At 36.6% G+C, this 18,368-nt stretch overlaps 1 protein-coding gene across 4 annotated transcripts in view; it reads left to right on the top strand.

Annotated features, from left to right (window-relative positions):
- The first annotated feature begins 11,288 nt into the window (after window positions 1-11,288).
- nahoda (DOMON-like domain-containing protein nahoda) overlaps window positions 11,289-18,368 on the top strand; it is a 382,855-nt gene continuing 375,775 nt past the window's right edge. For 2 of the 4 annotated variants that reach the window (XM_081742554.1, XM_081742553.1), the window contains exon 1: window positions 11,289-11,585. The gene's annotated coding sequence lies outside the window, so the exon portion shown is untranslated. The remainder of the gene's footprint in view (window positions 11,586-18,368) is intronic. The other 2 variants (XM_081742555.1, XM_081742552.1) reach the window with 1 other exon arrangement.

Here is an 18,368-nt window from a genome sequence, read left to right as displayed (position 1 = left end):
TTTCAGAAGTTTTCATTTCAGAAAATCAATGTAACTGTTATGTATTGTTACTGCTGTACAGAAATATTAGTTGTTCCAATTTATTATCAATCAAGTGTCCCCGCGTACCTCAGTCAATAATGCTCTCGCCTTCGTTGCGAGTGGTCCCGGGCTCGGTTCCCGGTAGGGTCACTCGGTCGAAAAATGTAAAAAGATTTTTCAAGCCAGCCATCCTGAATGAGATATTCCTGGATGGCCATTCACACCTAACTTATAGGTCCCAGGCCGCTTCTTTCCTTCCCTTCCCCCGGATAGTGAGCTCGCAGAAGGACGTCATCCCTCATACGTGACGAGCTGAATGGCCAGAAATCTAAATCCTTATTATTATTCATACAATAATTTGTTATTAGAATAAATACTAGTAGGGGTACCCACGAGAAGAGACAGAACAGAACTTTCCCAATAGAAAGATATACACTTGTTTCGTGTATACAATGATTATTACTAACATAAGAGCTGGCAGTTGTTGCGCTCATGACTTTCGAGCACTTAATACTTTTCCTGAGGATACGGGGCTGCCTCGTAGCTATGAAGGACCAGTTTTGATTCGCGATGGTAGTTCATGTGGTTCAATTCCACGTTAAGCTGTTAGATTCTAGTCTCGTAACGTTTCATTACTTTAAGTGACACTAAACACTAAACCAACCATTCTACCCTATATAGTAGTCCTTGCCCATGACAGGACAAATTCCTCATCTTCTTTTGGTCCTTGAAAACGAGATGAGGACGTGATTTGAGACGAAAAGCAGCGTATTTTAAACTTCAAAACAACACGATAAACTTAACGGGTCTCGTAAGCAACACTCAGCCTACCTATAGGGTATAGCTGTGAGCAGAGATGGAGTGGGTTGGTGGGTCAGTGGGTCGTGGGTCGACAACATGTGACCCACCGTGGCCCACTGTGACCCACCACCCACCATGACCCACTGCGACCCACCGACTCAGTATGACCTACCGACCCACTCTGCTCACTGCATTGTAGACAGTATCTTCTGAAGACGGGTAAATTTGTCTTCGTTTTACTTTCAAGACCTTCATTTCCCTTCCTTTTCCATTTGTTTATATTTACTTACCTGAGGTGAGTATATCTAACGAAGCGAAAAAAGAACTTCAGGCACTATTGGATATTGATATTTTTAATTGTAATAATAGCAATAGCACTTATACTACTACTTGGCTTTCGAGATCTGTGAGTTTTTAGAGGAACTAACAAAAAATACTTTTTGAATCACTGTAATATATAAATTATTATATAAAAAATTGAATGTAACTATGTGTGTCTAATTATCACGGTCAAATTGCAAAGTCAAATGAAATTACTTTTGGTATATAGTTAGACCTTAATCCAAACTGGGATGTTATATTGCTTTCAATATAATGCATAATATCCTAAGGAGGTAGTGAGGATCCGAATTTTTCCGAAAAAAAAAAAAAAGTATCTCGCATGCCGTTAAACTTACGGAGCTGAAATTCAGTGTATTGAAAATAAACAGAATCCGCCTTATGCAGAGTCGTTTTGCCGAGTGATCAGCGTCATACTAAAGGTCTGACTACTGCAGGAAACATATGTTAGTTGAACTCTTTAGTATGATACTAATAACGCGTCAAAACGACTCTGCATAAGGCCCAATGTGTCCTAGCATTTTTTAAAATTCTCCTTTATGGGGGTGCACTTTCTATATATGGAAAATTGGTAGTGAGTTGGTTTGTAAAAATGATCGAAAACGATCGATGTTATTTAAGAAAAAAATCAGGAACAAAAAAATACAGTGCTTGGCTTCATATATCCATTGCTTTCTACTATAATAATTGCTGAAGCTTGTGTTTATTATATGGTGCGGTTACAGCACAGTACAACCAACCCACAAAGTTGTGAGAAAAATAGACATAAAATTTGTACTGTAAGCTTAATTACACGGAAATTTTAAGTTTGGATTGTACGCATAATTATATGGAAAATTTTACACTTTTTTCCCCTTTACGTTGGTTTACTTACCTTGATTTGGAACTTTCAAATTTCATCCTTTTTTCCACTGAAAAATATCGATAATTCAACAAGGAAATAATTATACTATGATAATTTAATTGAAATTCCTCGTAATTTGGCACATGGCAAACAGCAGTGTGGTAATTGAAAGGGAAGAAGGAGGGAAATCCCCATTTACCTTTGAACACTTTCCAGGAACCTCGTTCCCTTTCGCTTTCTAGAGAGGGGAGGAAACTTGGTAGTGGTATCAAACCCTCATGTGTAATTACAAAAATTAAATTTATAAACAAATAAGAAATCATCAGTTTATCAGGATTTAATTGATAATTTATTCACAAGATTCCCTATCGAAGATGTGGTAGATGAAGTTTCTGTTCTCCATGAGTCGACATTGCCAACTGACATGGTCGATATGGAAAAGATGTTGTATGGTGATAGAGAGATGATACTTCTTGCTGTGTATTTCAAAACTGACCGAGAAAAATCGTTATCAGACTTAAGTCTAACAAGCAGATTGTCGATGAGGAGCTGCAGAAATCGGGTAGAAGTATTATCAATTTCCACGACAGAGTGCGAACGGCGATTTTCCCTTATGAATTTACAGATGACTGATATTAGAAATAGACTAAGTGCTCAAACATTGTCTAACTTGTTCATCAACGTTAATGGTCCACCGCCAGACAACTTCAAAGTAGACGAGCTAGTTATTTCTTGGCTGAAGGATGGGCATCATTCCGCTGCGGATGACTTACCACGAAAAAGTTACCAATAGGAAATAAACCCGATTTCAGATTTGTTTTAAGGTGAAAATTACGAGTTATAGAAAATGTATACTTGTATTACTAATGGCTTATTTGTGTTATTCAACTTTGTACCTAATTTTTAGTAAGTCTCTTCTTTGCTTTAGGTAAATTACTTTGAATAAATATTCATAATAATTGCAATTATGCATATTTGTAACTTAAATTTAACGTTGTGTTTTAGTGATTACACAAATTACAATTATGATCATACTTTATGGAGATGCTCTCACATAGGGTACCCGAGCACCTTTATACACTATGAAAAACTGATTTTTCAAATCTTTTGTGAGAAAAATACTGTGAACTGAGAAACCATAACCTTTTCCATATTGTACAGAGGTATTTTCCTGCGAATAGAAGTTTCATTTGGAATGTGTTCAGAAATTAACACTTGCAAGAATACTCTCTTAGTACAAGTATATTTTAGGCGCACACTAATTTCCCTCCACCTCGAACTGCTTCAATTTCCTCACTGACAAAAACTTTACCATATTACATCGTAAAGGCCATATACACCGTTACTGTAACAGAGTAGTGCTTGACTAGAAATTCAAACTCCGATTAGTGACAATTTCAGTCTTGTATTATTACAAGTGTAAACTCTTTAGTAAGTACAGAAGAGGTCGTGTATTCAGAGTTGATGACGATGGATTTTGGTGAGTCAGAGTAAGTCACAGTGGATGAGAAAGGTTCATGGTGGATGGTGGGTCACGGTGGGTCAGAGTGGGTCACGGTGGGTGGCAGGTCATGGTGGGTCACAGTGGGTCATCGTGGGTGGTGGGCCAGAGTGGGTCACGGTGGGCCGTAGGTCAGATGAGGTCACGGTGGGTGGTGGGTCAGTGAGTGGTGGGTTACGGTGGATGGTGGGTCAGTGGGTCGTGGGTCAAGTTTTCATTGACCCACGCCAACTCTGGTTGAGAGGTCAGAAGTTTAGCCAGTGTTTTGACATTTTACATACAGTATACTCTGAAAATTCCCTTGTTAAAATCAGTCACTAGCAGTTAGTTCTATGTTGTGAACGATTTTTATATTCGTTTAGATATCAACATTGATTAAGGAACTTGGATGATATATATATTTCTTAATTAATGCTAGTTATTCAACATTTGTATAATTTCTATTACTATTTCCAAGCAAAATTCTACCAAAGACTACTTTCAAAAGTCAAGTAAGTTTTATATAAATCTACAAAACGAGGCAAGAAATCTTCCAGAATAGACTAGACGAGACAATCCCATCTCGTCTAGTTTTCTGGGCAACATTATTATAGGACACAGGATTCGCAGATTTTACTATATTTTAAGGATTTTTAAAAAAAATATATTTTCATGTCGTTAACGGGTCCGGTACCCTCTATGGGCCTATACTTAGATTAATATATGAGCAAAATGTCTAGCATTCTTTCCTGTGGAGCTGAATATCCATGTTGTATTCTCTATGGGATCTACTGTGTTTCAAATTCCACCATTCGCATGTTAAACTGTAGATTGATGTCTCATAAGCCCTTGGTGCATACGAGGAACATTAAAAAGTTCCAACCAACCAATAAATAGGTAGGGTTGCCATATGTCCGTATTTTGTACGGAATCTTTGTTTTTTGGGTCCGTGTCCGTGTCCGTATCGTACAAAGCATGAAATAGGAAAATATCCGTATTTGATAGTTTTTGTAGCTGCCCGAAAATTTCCGAGTCGGGAATCGCTAAAATCTCAGGTAAAAAGAATTGTTTTTTTTTTTCATAATATAGCTTATATTTTAGTTACCATTAATAAAAATAGGTTATGTTTTTAAAAAGTGTCATTTTTTCCATTCCAGGGTTCTTTTGGTTAGATTTACGTATTTTAATGGCATGAGTTATTATATCTGTGTTAATTTAAAAAATATATAAAACGTGTTAGTTTCTTATAGTGTTTTAAGTATTACACAATTGTGTGATAACCTGAAAAGGTGATTTTTAAGTTAAAAAAAAAAAATCAAAATATTTTTTCTGAGTTAGGGTACCGTATCTTTGATGGGTCGTCATTTTAAGGCTTGTCCGTATTTTGGGTAAAATATATATATATATATATATATATATATATATATATATATATATATATATATATATATATATATATATATATATATATATATATATATATATATATATATATGTTGTTCAAAGTTCTTATAATTGTGTAATTAAAACTAAACTACTAGCTGTAAACGCCCGATTTGTGGGTCTGAGCCGCTCCACGCTATCTGTTACCGATTGGTGGAACTACGTGATTTAAGTAGTCGCCCTATCGCTAACACGCGTATCGGAAGCTTTCTAGACCTAGTAGCCGTCACGTCTTTTATTCACGTGACTTTCCCAGTTTGCCTCACGACGCTGGGTGGACACCAAAAATTGGGGAAACACCGGTCGTGAATTGAACCAGGGACCACGTGGGCATGAATCCAACTCTCAACCACTTTTTTTTTTTTTTTTTTTTTAAAAAAAAGGTAACTGACTCACTGAACATGTTTCAATAACTTACTTGAACTACTTATTACTAATTTTACTTACTTTACTCGTTTAACTGACTTTTCTAATCACCTAAAACGACAGGGACACGAACACAGAAATATCGAGGACAGTTAAAATCACAAAGGCAATCGAACCCGGGAACCACTAGGAATCGAACCCGGGAACCCGTACACCAAAGGCGCACGTGGTAGCCATTAGACCAGCGGGGAGGGCTTCACTCGACTACAGTGTCCCCAATTGTACATAAAGTATACATAAAGATATTTATTAATGTAGACTAAATCGAAAAGTTTTGAAATCCTATTCTTCTCAAAAAAATCTTATGCCATCATGAATTATTATGAATCATCATTATCATAGGTCGGCGGGAGCTCATGTGGTTCGGATTCCACGTTAATCAGTAGGTCGACGTCTCATATAGTCTCGCTGCTGAAAGGGACGCTAAACTAAAATCAACTCAATTCAATATCATAGGTATTCTGCCATTATTGGCAGGTCATTTTCCGCAACTGAGAAGCTTCCATGCTCCACGGTCTTTCTCTATCTTTCACGGTCTTTGCGTGTGATTTTTCTGTTTTGACATCATCCATTAATTGTAGTCTCCTTCGCCTCTTCATCTCTATCCTGCCACCATACCCTCTAGCGCGTCCCTCATGATACAGTTCCTTCTTAGCCAGTGTTCCAACCATTGTCTCTTCCTCGTCTTAATAATATCTAAAATTGGTCTTTTCTCCCCCATCATTTCTAACACTCTCTCATTTGTTTTCCGCTCGACCCAGCTAATTCTATCCATTCTTCTCCACACCCACATTTCGAAATCTTCCAGTCAATCTTCATCATTTTTTGCGTATTGTCCCTGTAATTATTACTACCTGCATGAAAATGCATGAATTTTCATTAGGAATTGTACTACACTTCATTCCTCCATATGATGGGCAGGCTTGTAGCAAGAAAACTAATTCAGAAAGGTTCGAGATGATTTTGGGAAGTGTATAACTTTATTTCACCTTACATTCATATACATATCAACAAACAACTATTAGTTTCAGGGGAACTGAACTCTCTTGTTTGCCCATGTCCCTGCATATTACTTATTTCAATAATTAATATTTTTATCATAATATAATTATTCCAATTGTTTGTTATTCAAATAAACTTTTTGAACGCACACACACACACACACACACACACACACACACACACACACACACACACACACACATATATATATATATATATATATATATATATATATATATATATATATATATATATATATATATATATATATATATATATATATATATATATATATATATAACGAATTGAGTGGAAAATCTTTATTTTTCTCCAGTGACGGCTCTGAAGGAAGTCACATCTTTAACATTTTATCTCAAAAGCTAAGGGGAAACTGCTTCGTACAGCTTCAGAAAATGGTTTACAATTACCAGTACATTGGGTAGGGTAGGTTTACTTTCATCAGCTTATCAATGTGACTTCTTCCCTCAAAATCTTCCATTGTAATGTTACCGTTTTCGATATGGAGGATTTCTTTGTTTCTCTGAATATTGTGTATCCCTGTGAAAGCGATGCCTGTGATGTTTATGATCCCGCACGATGGCACAAATTTTCGGCGTTGGAGCACCACCATGACATAACCACACACACACACACACACACACATAAAAGCAATTAGGAAGTAGTGAACTGTAATCTAAAACACCAACAAATAACGGCAATTGGTGCCAATGTTTGGGCCATGCTCTTCAATTGAAAGCCGTGTGGCCAACCACAGCCTTTTTGTAATCTTTGATGCCATGCAAGAGAGAGAGAGAGAATATTTACAGTGAATGACTACATTTTTTCATTCTTTTGCTGATCACGCTTAATGAAATTACGTACATATATGTCCACACACATACATATTCCTACGTACGTATCAGATCGTATGGTTGTGTGAAGTGTAAAATAAAGAGATATATCCGGGCAACGACCGACAATCTAATTGATCAAATTTTCAGTAATTAAAGTGTGCGATAACTTGCAGAGATTTAACAGATATTAATTGTGTATACGCATGTTATAAAGAAATGTATTGGGGAAAATGGTTATTTGTGTTGGAAGTGAAATCTTAAAAGTTAAAAAAAAAAAAAAAAAAGTTGCGTATCTCAATACCATAATTAGAATAATGCCCTTATAGAAGCCATTAAAAAGTCTGGGCCATTTCGGAATCTATGGCCATTTAGCTCGTCACATATAAGGGACGGCGTCCCTCGGTGAGCACACTATCTGGGGAAAGAAAAGAAAGAAAGTATTGGGAAGGAAGGAAGGAAGGGCCTGGGACCTATAAATTAGGTACCATCCCGGCATTTTCTAGTGTGAATGAGGAAAACCCAGGAAACCTCATTCAGGATGGCTGGCCTGAAAAAGTTGTTACACTTTTTTGACCGAGCGGCCCCACCGGGAATCGAACCCGAGACCGTTCGCACCAAACGCGACTACGCTACGCGGTGCAATTCAATAAATTTTAAAGTTTCGCAAATACCGTAATAGTGTCCGGCTTATACCAATCTCTTTCTTCAATCAAGCATTTGTGAACTTAATATTAATGATCTGTCATTATTGTCGTTGTTTAAGTGTCTTCATCCTGGCGAAATTAAAATACCGCTAATTTTACAGTAATTATGTGATATCTTCAAATAGATGAAAGATAATTGAACTATAGAACAAGAGCGCCATAGACAATATTATTTTGCGTGAGGTACCGTTATCACAAGTCACCTAGTGGCTTTCCGTTTTCAGCTGTTTAGAAACGCCGAGCTCGAAATCAAAAGCAGATAAGTGAGTCGTGATAACGGTTTCTCATGTAAAATAATATTGTCTAGGGCGCTCTTGTTCCACATTTCGATTATCTTTTATCTATTTGAAGATATAACATAATTACTGTAAATTTAGCGGTATTTTAATTTCGCCGGCATGAAGACTCTTAACTATTGAAGATTGCGGTGACTCAGTGGTAGAGCGTTCACTTCTGGTGCGTGTGCTCTCTGGTTCGATCCGAGCTCGAGTCAAGTGAGCTTTGTGGTAAACAAACACCTTGTGTGTGAGATTTCTTCCGTGTTCTTCCGTGTCCTCCTACTTTCTTCATTCACTATTTCATTCATTCTCATTATCATCGTCTTCTGTAGCCTATATGCACTGTCTGAACATTGTGGGACGTGAAACTGAAAGATTTCGTTTCTTTTTAACTATTTTAACATTGTTTTCCACGTGATATAACCGCCTACGATTTTACAAATTTTGAATGACAGTTAAGTTGTCAATGATTCATTGTAATTTTATTTCTTTTAACTTTTGAACGTCAATAAAACAGAAGGAAATATAGTATTGGTGAAAAAATCGAATTTGAAATTTCAGGGTATTTACGCGTTTCATAGCTTCTACCAGAGGCGGATCTGGCTACGATAGGCATATCATGAGTTTACTATAAACTTTTAAAAATATGTAAATAAAAGCTCCAGTTATTTTTGTCACTCAATATATTTTTGTCGGTCCCGGGCTAGATCCACCACTGGCTCCTACGTGCTAGAAACTTTTTTATTTTTTAATTTCTGTCAATCCATCCGTTTGTCCTGTTATACTCGAACTAAATTTTAAACTTATAGTATTTATAAATGACCAACTTTGGTTTCGTCTCGGAAAGACGTCATGAAAATGATGTTCCGTCTTAGAAAGTGTATATGTTTCTATTGCAAGAGCTCTGTCTCGTCTCGGAAAGTGTATCTGTTTCTATTGGGAGAACTTTGTCCCGTCTCGGAAAGTGTATCGGTTTATATTGAAAGAGCTCTGTCTCGTCTTGAAAGTACATCAGTTTCTATTGGAAGATCTCTGTCTTGTCTCGGAAAGCATATTTGTTTCTATTGGAAGTAAGGTTGCCAACTCTGGAAAATAAAAAAACGGCACCCCCCAAAATTCCCTATGATATAGGTCTAAGTGTGAAGTATCTCTGTTCGAACCAGGGGAGGCAGGAGGGGGCAATTACTCCCCCTCCGAAGAGTTTGAGAAATACGTATACTTTAATCGATTGTCTACTAATATACTAGTACAAAACGTGAAAGTCTTATGTCGGTGTTGCACTTGCTCCCCTTCAAGCGAAGTCTGAAATGACGCCCGTGATTCGGACCCATCCATGGGAAGGAAATGTATCGTACTATCGTGAACAAAAGTGTATTAGCACCTGTATTATGCATATCCTTAGTACATTCACTAATAAGCTTAATAGATACATTGTGCTATAAATGAGAAACTGAAATCGGCATTGACCATTTTATTGTATTTATCAGTAACTACCACTTCTTTAAAATTATCGAAACAGATGAACAGAAGTATATTAATCTTTACGTGACAATTTTGGACTTGGAAAATGGAATTTATTCTTTAAACTTATACTTCAACTACAAGAAATTGCTTTAAGAAGTTCTTTTTTACTCTCAATAAATGTATAAAATTCCTTACAAGTCATTTTCAAATTTTCCCTGATACAGTCTCTATGATCTCTTTAAAATTGTCTAAACAAATGAAAAAAATATGTTAATCTTTGATAGACGGTGAAAGGGGACAGTTTTCGATTTACAGAATGAAAGTTACTTTTTAAATCTATACTTCGAACTAGATACATATTTGGAAAACCGGTCATAAAGGGGTTTGTAAGAAGTTTGACCTATCACCGGCTTTAATCAAAATAACAGCAATGTATCAGGTCAGGCCGGTGAAAAACCGACCAGTTGGCAACCCTAATTAGAAGATCTCTGACTCGTCTCGGAAAGTATGTATGTTTCTATTGGAATAGACCTATCTCGTCTCGGAAAACGTATCTATTACAAGGACTCTGTCTTGTCTCGGAAAATGTATCTATTTCTGTTGGAAGAGCTCTGTCTCGTCTTAAAAAATGGATATGTGTCTATTGGAAAAGCTCTGCGTCATTTCATATGTTTTCACGAAAATTCTGTCTAGTCTCGTGGTCTCAACCCTCCCCACCACTTCCTCGATGGGTTGTCATTGTATCTTACATTACATATGTATAAGGGATAACATTGTTCCGCCGGAAGAACGTATCTGATATCGTCAGCTGGTCTGGCTAAAAGGAAATTCCTCGTTTAGAATTTGATTTATGGTTGGTATTAGACGAAAAGTAGATCACTTGCTGTTATAAACAATATCTGCTTTACTTATTGTATAAATTTCAACGCAGATAGTCTAGGAAATGGGTTTTAAAAATTCAAAAAAATAAGTTACTAAGCTCTTCAGCAGTAGATACAAAGAAGATAAACTACTAAACTACACCTGAATGCTTGTAGTACGGCCACCAACAGAGTTAACAAATTTTCAGTTATTTCCTATCCACAACCATTCATCAGCTTGTGTAAAACATAATTTACTGACCAGTTTTGACTGAGCCAGAAAATATTTTTACAAGAATAGGACAGACGTTAGATATGTAGCAAGTTGCCTGAAGCACTTGACTTCCAAATTCCAAACCTGCACCCAGTTGAGAAGTCAGGCGAAAGGGGAAGGGGAAATTAAGGAGCGAGAGAAGAGGAGAAAGTGATATGGAGGATTTTGTCTAGAAAATCCGACCGACCATTCATTCAAATCTTTTTTTGATATGTATTATTACTATTTACTACTGCTACATCTTAATCCAGGTATTATCTGCGCATCTTCCATTGAGGACACATATTCGGCAACAGTGAACCATGGTTATTCAATCTTTTGTAACCGGTTCTCTGGTTTGGTACCTGTAAGAAATACTATTCATTAAAAAAAAAAAAAAAAAAAAAACTGTTGAGGGACGAGGAGTGGAGTAAATTTTTCGCTCCCTGCACTGAGGAATGCTTGTTCCTTGAGGCGGTATATTTTCTTCTTGGAGAGCTAGTGGTTGGAGTGAGCGGCAAAAGAGGGGGCGCTCGAGAAAGGCATGACAGGTGAGCTCTGCGCATGCCGAGATCTCACCAACGAACGCAAAGCTTAGCGGCAAATGTTTTCCCTGCTTTTCTTACGAACTGACTGCCTGGAGTCGGTGAGTGAAGGAGTTTAGTACAAGGTGGTTCGCAAAGTGTGTCTGATAACTTGATTTACAGTGAACTGTGTTTTGGTGTGGTGTTTTGTTGTTGTTTGTGTGAAAAAAAAGAAAAAAACAAGACAAAGCATAAACCGAATTGGATATATAAGTTCGTGGATGTGCATAAGGTAAGTACTCAAGAAAGTTGTTTCAAAGTGTTAAAAATATATTTAGTGTGGAAATAACAATCTGGAAGCTGTGTTACCTTCCAGTAAGTCCATGTGTTTTCGTTCTTACGTTAAAACCCCATGAAGAAGAAACCAATAATTCGTTACTTCAACTGAAAATAACGCAAGACAACTGTGAATTTAAGATACCTGGTCCACTTACTGACGTTTTGTGTGGAAGATCTTGACAGCTATTGTTTTTCTGCAAGAAATTGTGAACAGCAGGCTGGTCTGTACTTCGCGTGAATACAAGAGAACTTCTAATTCAACAGACCGGAAATACCGCTGTTGCCAGTCCCATATTGAGGAAGATTCATCGTAGTTTTTTGTCTTATGACTACACAATACTTTGAGTAGGAGGTCGTAAAGAACAATTGCTGGTGTAGGTGGTTGGTGGAAGACAAGGATGTGCTGCACATATTGTTTTAGTGGAGAGCGTACAATGAGTGTCATCTGACAAATGATGCTAGCAAAACAATGTTTTTTTTTTTTTTTTCATTTACTGCTATTTACCATAATTATGATAGAGCGACCATCATCTGTAAGAGTAGTGCGCTTTTTTTTTTAAGTCAATCTTAATGTGCCATTGTTGATTTCATTGATCTTAGCGACAGTGCTAATTTCAGAATGTCTTCCCCTGGGGACTGAGGAATTTGAATGCTCGGGGGTGAAAAATGGTGCTGTGAATATATTAGAGACCAATCAGTAGTAGTTTTAAGGGGGTTTCCCCGGCAGTGATAATTTCAGATTTCCCCATGGGGAGATTTTCAATATATGGACAGTAATTCACATTGAGCACGATCTTTGATATGACCACAGCAAGGAGTAATTTACCCCAGGGCAAACACCCTTGAAATCATTACAGATTAACCTCACAAGTCAATTTCCTATTTGCCCCTTTCAGTAGACCAGAATGCATTAACTCATCATTGTTTCATCTCTCTTCATATAAAGATGCCAGTTTCTAGATCCGAATGAGACAATACCTACAATCGTATATTCTTCCCACAGTATATGGATTCTGTTTGGGTGATATGTGTTCAGTACATCAGTTTCAATAATCATATTTTCTGGCTTTTAGACCGGCGTTCGCCACATCTTAATTCATGTAGCACCCCAATTGAATCAACATTCATCTTGAGGATTCAAACCTAGGATCCTGCACACGAAAAGGACATACCGTAACCATTAGGGTGCACAGAAACACTATATATCCTGCTACATATGGAATTTTTTTAAAGAAAGTGCTTTTCTTCCGTGAAATTATTAGTTTTGTTTAGCAATCGCTGGAAGATTTGATCACAATTAACATTACTGAAAATAGACTACAAAATTTAAAATAGCCAAATTCATTCTACGTATGATGTTTTTCTCTTCAGCAATTTATTCTATCATGTTTTTCCGTTCTTAAATTAGATTTCACCTATCTTCTCAAATTAATTGTTACATAACATACATAAAAAAAGTAAAACACTCATAGGAAAGAAAACGGAAGTTTTTTTTTTCTGTTTGATTTTACCTATCACGGTTTTGCACAGTAGAGATTGCGAAATACAATGAAATGAATAATGTAAGGAGACATTCATTTCATACCGTACATAGATGTGATGTAATTTTTAATTTAACGTCCCTTTAAGCAGCAAGGCTAGATGAGACGTGGACCTACAGTGTTAGCGTGGGATCCGAACCACATGAGCTCCCGTCGGGAACCGAAGCCGGATCTCCCAATTCAAAGGTGTGTATGCTAACCGCGTAGCCACGAAGGAACTTGAACCATAAATAGAATTCGAACTCGTGTATACTCCTTATTTGGCTATAGACAATTCAATTATGCCAGTCACGCAAATAATGCAATACATCTCTCTTTTTTATTTGAATTTTATAACTAATCTAGTAGCTATTATATATGCCTTTCTTGTGTGGTTCTCTGAAATATAAGGTTTACAGCCTTTGTGCTTGTATGAAACATTAAATACTGTATTAAAAATATGAAATTAATATTTGGAACACGGTTGTAGTATCTTGTGATTAAAATATTAGGAACCAACCACTGCTTCCTATAGCTATATTGTAATACTGTATGTAGGGCCCGGAACAAGGACTTCCTAAGCCCATAGCACAGTATTCACTATTGTAGTCAATCAGAAATTTCCGATTTAAAGCCGTGCTAATTTCATTTTTTTTAAAAATCTTTCCTTTCGACCACGAGATTTCGGAAACCACAGACTCTAGAAAGTGCTGTTTTCTCTGGTTGATTCCAAGTTTTGAGGAGATCTTGCCAGTTCTCATTCAAATTGCTATGAATTAGCTCGCGTTGCTATCCTTGTTTTAGGCAACCAGTAGAAAAACTACGTATAGAGGGTTGACGGACATTACAGGCGCTTTGCTTTAATAATGATAAGATCTACTGCATACTGGCAACTTGAAACGTCTGTAGAACTGCAATGAGGCATACTGGAATATGGGTTTATAAATATATGTATTTCTATTTGATACCATCTATCACTTCTCCAAGATTGCCACAAACTCATCCCAATATCTATATTTTAAAATGCTCCGTTTAGATCTTTGTCTGTAACAATTTACTCCCTTAACAGGTTCTTTTTTCCTTCACTTGTGTCTGTAAAGGAACAAGTACAAATATGTGAGGAAGTGAAGAAGATTCATGCTCATATTAGAATGATATGCTGTATAGACAGTACAAGTTCAGTTAGTTATTTTAATACTTTGATTGGATCGAAATTTTAATTATAAGCAACCCTGAACAAAGACGCATATCATTTAAAATGGAGGAAGGCAAGCATATATTGTTTACTGTCGGAATTATGTTGGGTATGCCAAAGTTTACGCATAGAGTAGTAGTCAGGAGCAGGAGCGTTATTTCAGATTTCGCTTGGCGGGGGAGCAAGACCCCTTGATATAAGTAAAAATTTCGCGTTTTTTCACTGATTTACTACTATTCTATTGATAAAATCTATATACATCTCAAACTCGGGGGGCAATTGCCCCTCCCTGTCTCCCCTAAATGACATCCCTGGTCAGGGGGCTTCGGGTTCGGATTCGGTAGCTGGCTAGCCTGGTCTAGGATTTTCCTCTCACTTTCACTAGGTGAATGCCGGGATAATACGTTTAGATATAGGACTTGCCCGACTAACACGTGATTTTCTGTTGTTGGTGTTGATTAATGTAATCAGGGAGTCTTGGGTTTCGGTTTCGGGTTGTTTTTTTTTTTCGGTCTCACCAGATGAATATTGGGGTGGTACCTGTAGTTATGGGTCCTTTCCGAACTTCTACGTTCTTGCTCTCTTTGTTGGTGATATTGTTGTTGGTTATTTATGGTGCCAGTGGAAATTGGTATCGAAAGATGTCTATTTATTTTATCTGTTTGTTAGAGTTTAACGTACGAGGTTCATGTACCAAGGCTAAGGAAGACAATGATAATGAGATGGATCATTATTGCGGAATGAAGAAAGTGGAAAAATAAAAAAACAAGAGAACCTACGCGCATGCTTCTTGTCCACCACAAATACCAACTGGTGGAAACTGGGATCGAACGAGGAATCTCACGTGCTAGGAACGAACACTCTTTAGCACTGAACACTAGCGCTAGTAACTGAACATTGAAAGATAAACGAAAATTAAAATAATACATAACTACGAATTGATCTAAACCTAACACATGCAGTGTTATGTCGTTTCAAGTTTCATTTGTCATTAACATTTTCATTGGTACTTATTTTGTAAAGCTAATACATCATTCGGTTAGGAAAAAAAATATATGAAAAGAAGGAATAATTGAGATATTTAGAGTAAATCAAAAGAATCAGTGCTAAACCCAATATTGATTAAGACTGGCTACACTGCGTGACTTGATTCCCCATGACAGCAGCGAATCTTTCGGTTGAAATTTGAAGGCAACGGTTGAATGCATTCAGGGCAACGTTATCATTTCACTATATGGCACTGTTTAGCCTTGTTAACACAGTGATTTTTCTATCTTCATGGGCTATTATTTGCGCTTCTTCAGCTTTCTGTCTTTTTAAATCACACTTGAAAAACCTTGTGAAATGTATTTGATTAACGTACAGTGGCGGCTCGTGCTCGTCTGAAATAAAGAAGTTCAAGGCATTAGTTAGAGGTAGTAGAGTAAGTGTGTCGTTGACTAGTGTGTGTGTGTCACTGTTAGGGATGTGTGTTGCATTCTAGAAGTCAATCCTCCTTCTACTAGATAGAATGTGCTACTTATCAGTGTGTGTGTTTTTTTTAAATATATCACTTCATAAATAATATGTTACAACAGAATAAATGATAAATACTATCGATTCTTGTTGACAACGAGCGATATGCTTTGTAGTGGCATTAAAATAATTTAAAAAAATATATTTTCTTTAACACTGTGAATACTCTTTAAAAAAAAAAACTATTTTCTTGAATACTGTGAATACTATTTTTAAAATCTATTTTCTTGAATATTATGAATACTGTTTACTCTCGTACATGTTATTTTGTTCAATTCAATACCATCTATTCGTTCAAATATCTATCGCCTTAGCACAATGTTGTTAAACAAAAAAAAAAAAAAAAAAAAAAAGTCAAGGATTTAGGATTTATATTTCTGGGCTTTCGGTATCTATGGCCATTTGGCCCGTGACGTAGAGGGATGACGTCCCTCGGCGAGCACATTATCCGGAGAAAGAGAAGAAAGGAAGCGGTCTGGAGCTTATAAGTTAGGTACCACCCCGGCATTTGCCTGGTGTGAATAAGGAAAACCTCATTCAGGTTGGCTGGCCTGAAAAAAGATTTTTACACTTTTTTCCGGCCAGGTGCCCTTACCGAGAATCGAATCCGGGACCACTTGCACCGAAACAAAAAAAAATCAAGTTGAAGAGTAAGGGCTACATTTAATTAATCATAGACCATACTGTTTATTGTCGTCTTCGTGTTGTCATAATGAAAAAACCAAGTCAGGATATATTTCAGTATCAGTTTTACCATTATAGATGGCGTGGTTATCGTTCATCATCAATGTTTAGGTTTACAAAAAACGTTTCCTCGATTTCCTTGAAAATTACTCATCAGGATTTACACTCTCCTATATCCTATTGTTCAGCTCAGTGAGATCTATTAATTGGAATATGCCTCATCTTTGAACATTTTACTTTTCAGTAATACACTAATACTATTATTTAATAACATATGAACGCAAGGTACACTTATCTTGCAATTCTGCCGTAAAAAATCAATTTTTTTTATTTATGTTGAGCTCCTGCGTGCTAACAATAGTCCAACCAGGCCCGTAGTCAGCCCCAAAATGAAGGAGGGGCCGGTAGAAGTTAGGAGGTCCCGATCCAATCATATTCTAGGTCATCACATTACAGTTCATTTGCAAGCCTACCGTGAAAATTTAAAGGTGACCAGTAAAACTTTAGAGAGACCCGGCTCCCCGTGCCACTCTGTGGATACCGAGCTAAGTCCAACTGTAAACCACAAAGCAGATAAACCAGGGATGCAAATAACCACTCGCCCGAGGTAAGTGGTTCATCGGTGTGGGCGAGTATTTAATATCATACCGAAGGTAAGTAAATGATTTCTATTGTGGGATGTGGGCTAGTAGTTTCTTTCTTGGGCTAGTAAAATTTTGTTGCTTATTTGTATCCCTGAGATAGACATATCTTTAATATGTATTATTTTTAAAAAAAATGTGAGTGCATATGTATTCTTAAAAAAAAAAAGAAGTGTGTTAATCAATTGACGACTGTTCTAGCACTCACAGATTTTTCTCCCTCTTCTTCTTCCTCTTTTTTTATAACGTTTGTTAATCACATGCTTCTTCGTTGGTTGTGCTGCTAATTAGCACTAGTAGTTAATACGTTAATGACATACAAACGATCTTTCTTTTGGGTTTTTGCTTGTAGTTTTGTAGTACACTCGAAGTTCCAGGAAGCGAAACTTCACTTCTCTTTTGAAACTCTTTACGTTCACTCATAACTTCTCTTGATACTTAAACTACAAATTTCTGTTAGTCAGACCCCCCCCCCCCAAAAAAAAAAAAGTCATTCCTTTGTTGTTAAAATGCCATTTAGTCTAACTCAAAATTGAAATAAGATAGACTCTTGTAATAACGATAAGTTGTTCATTATTTTAAATGTCAAACGTATACTGTATGTTAAGGCTGATTGTAATTCAACAATAGCTTTTCGACAGTGTACTTGTCAATATTTCGTTGTAATATAACTACAAAATTTTATAATTTTTAACGTTTTAAGATGTATTTTCAGAAGAACGACCAAAATTTATATTATTTACAAATCATTCTAAATACCAAAAAGGATTAAATTCCCTTCTTATTGTCATTCTTAATGTTCTTGTGTCATAAAGTGAGTTGTTTTGTGCTATGCAGGACACTTCACAGGGACACTACCATTGGCGTAATTTGATTTTGCTTTGGGGAAGGGCAAGGCATGGTTCCTTACTTGTGTTAGGTATATTCTAATTAGTATTGCCCACTAGACAAGATTTAAGGCTGTTTCGTTCCGAAAGTACTGTCTCATCTCGTATCGCCTCGTGAAAAACACCAATTCTAAACCTCCCATTACCCTAGATTATGCTTGCCAACAATATCAGTTTTTTTTTTTTTTTTTTTTTTTTTTTTTTTGCTTAATTTTAGTGTAATTTTCAGATTGGAGAGGCGCAATTTGAGAGTGCATACGCGTTATTATAGCTAGAAGATAGCCTCCTGAAACC

Source organism: Thermobia domestica, chromosome 16, assembly GCF_964235325.1.
Source record: "Thermobia domestica chromosome 16, izTheDome1.hap1.1, whole genome shotgun sequence".
NCBI classification, from domain to species: domain Eukaryota; kingdom Metazoa; phylum Arthropoda; class Insecta; order Zygentoma; family Lepismatidae; genus Thermobia; species Thermobia domestica.
This window is presented reverse-complemented; position numbering and strand designations above follow the sequence as displayed.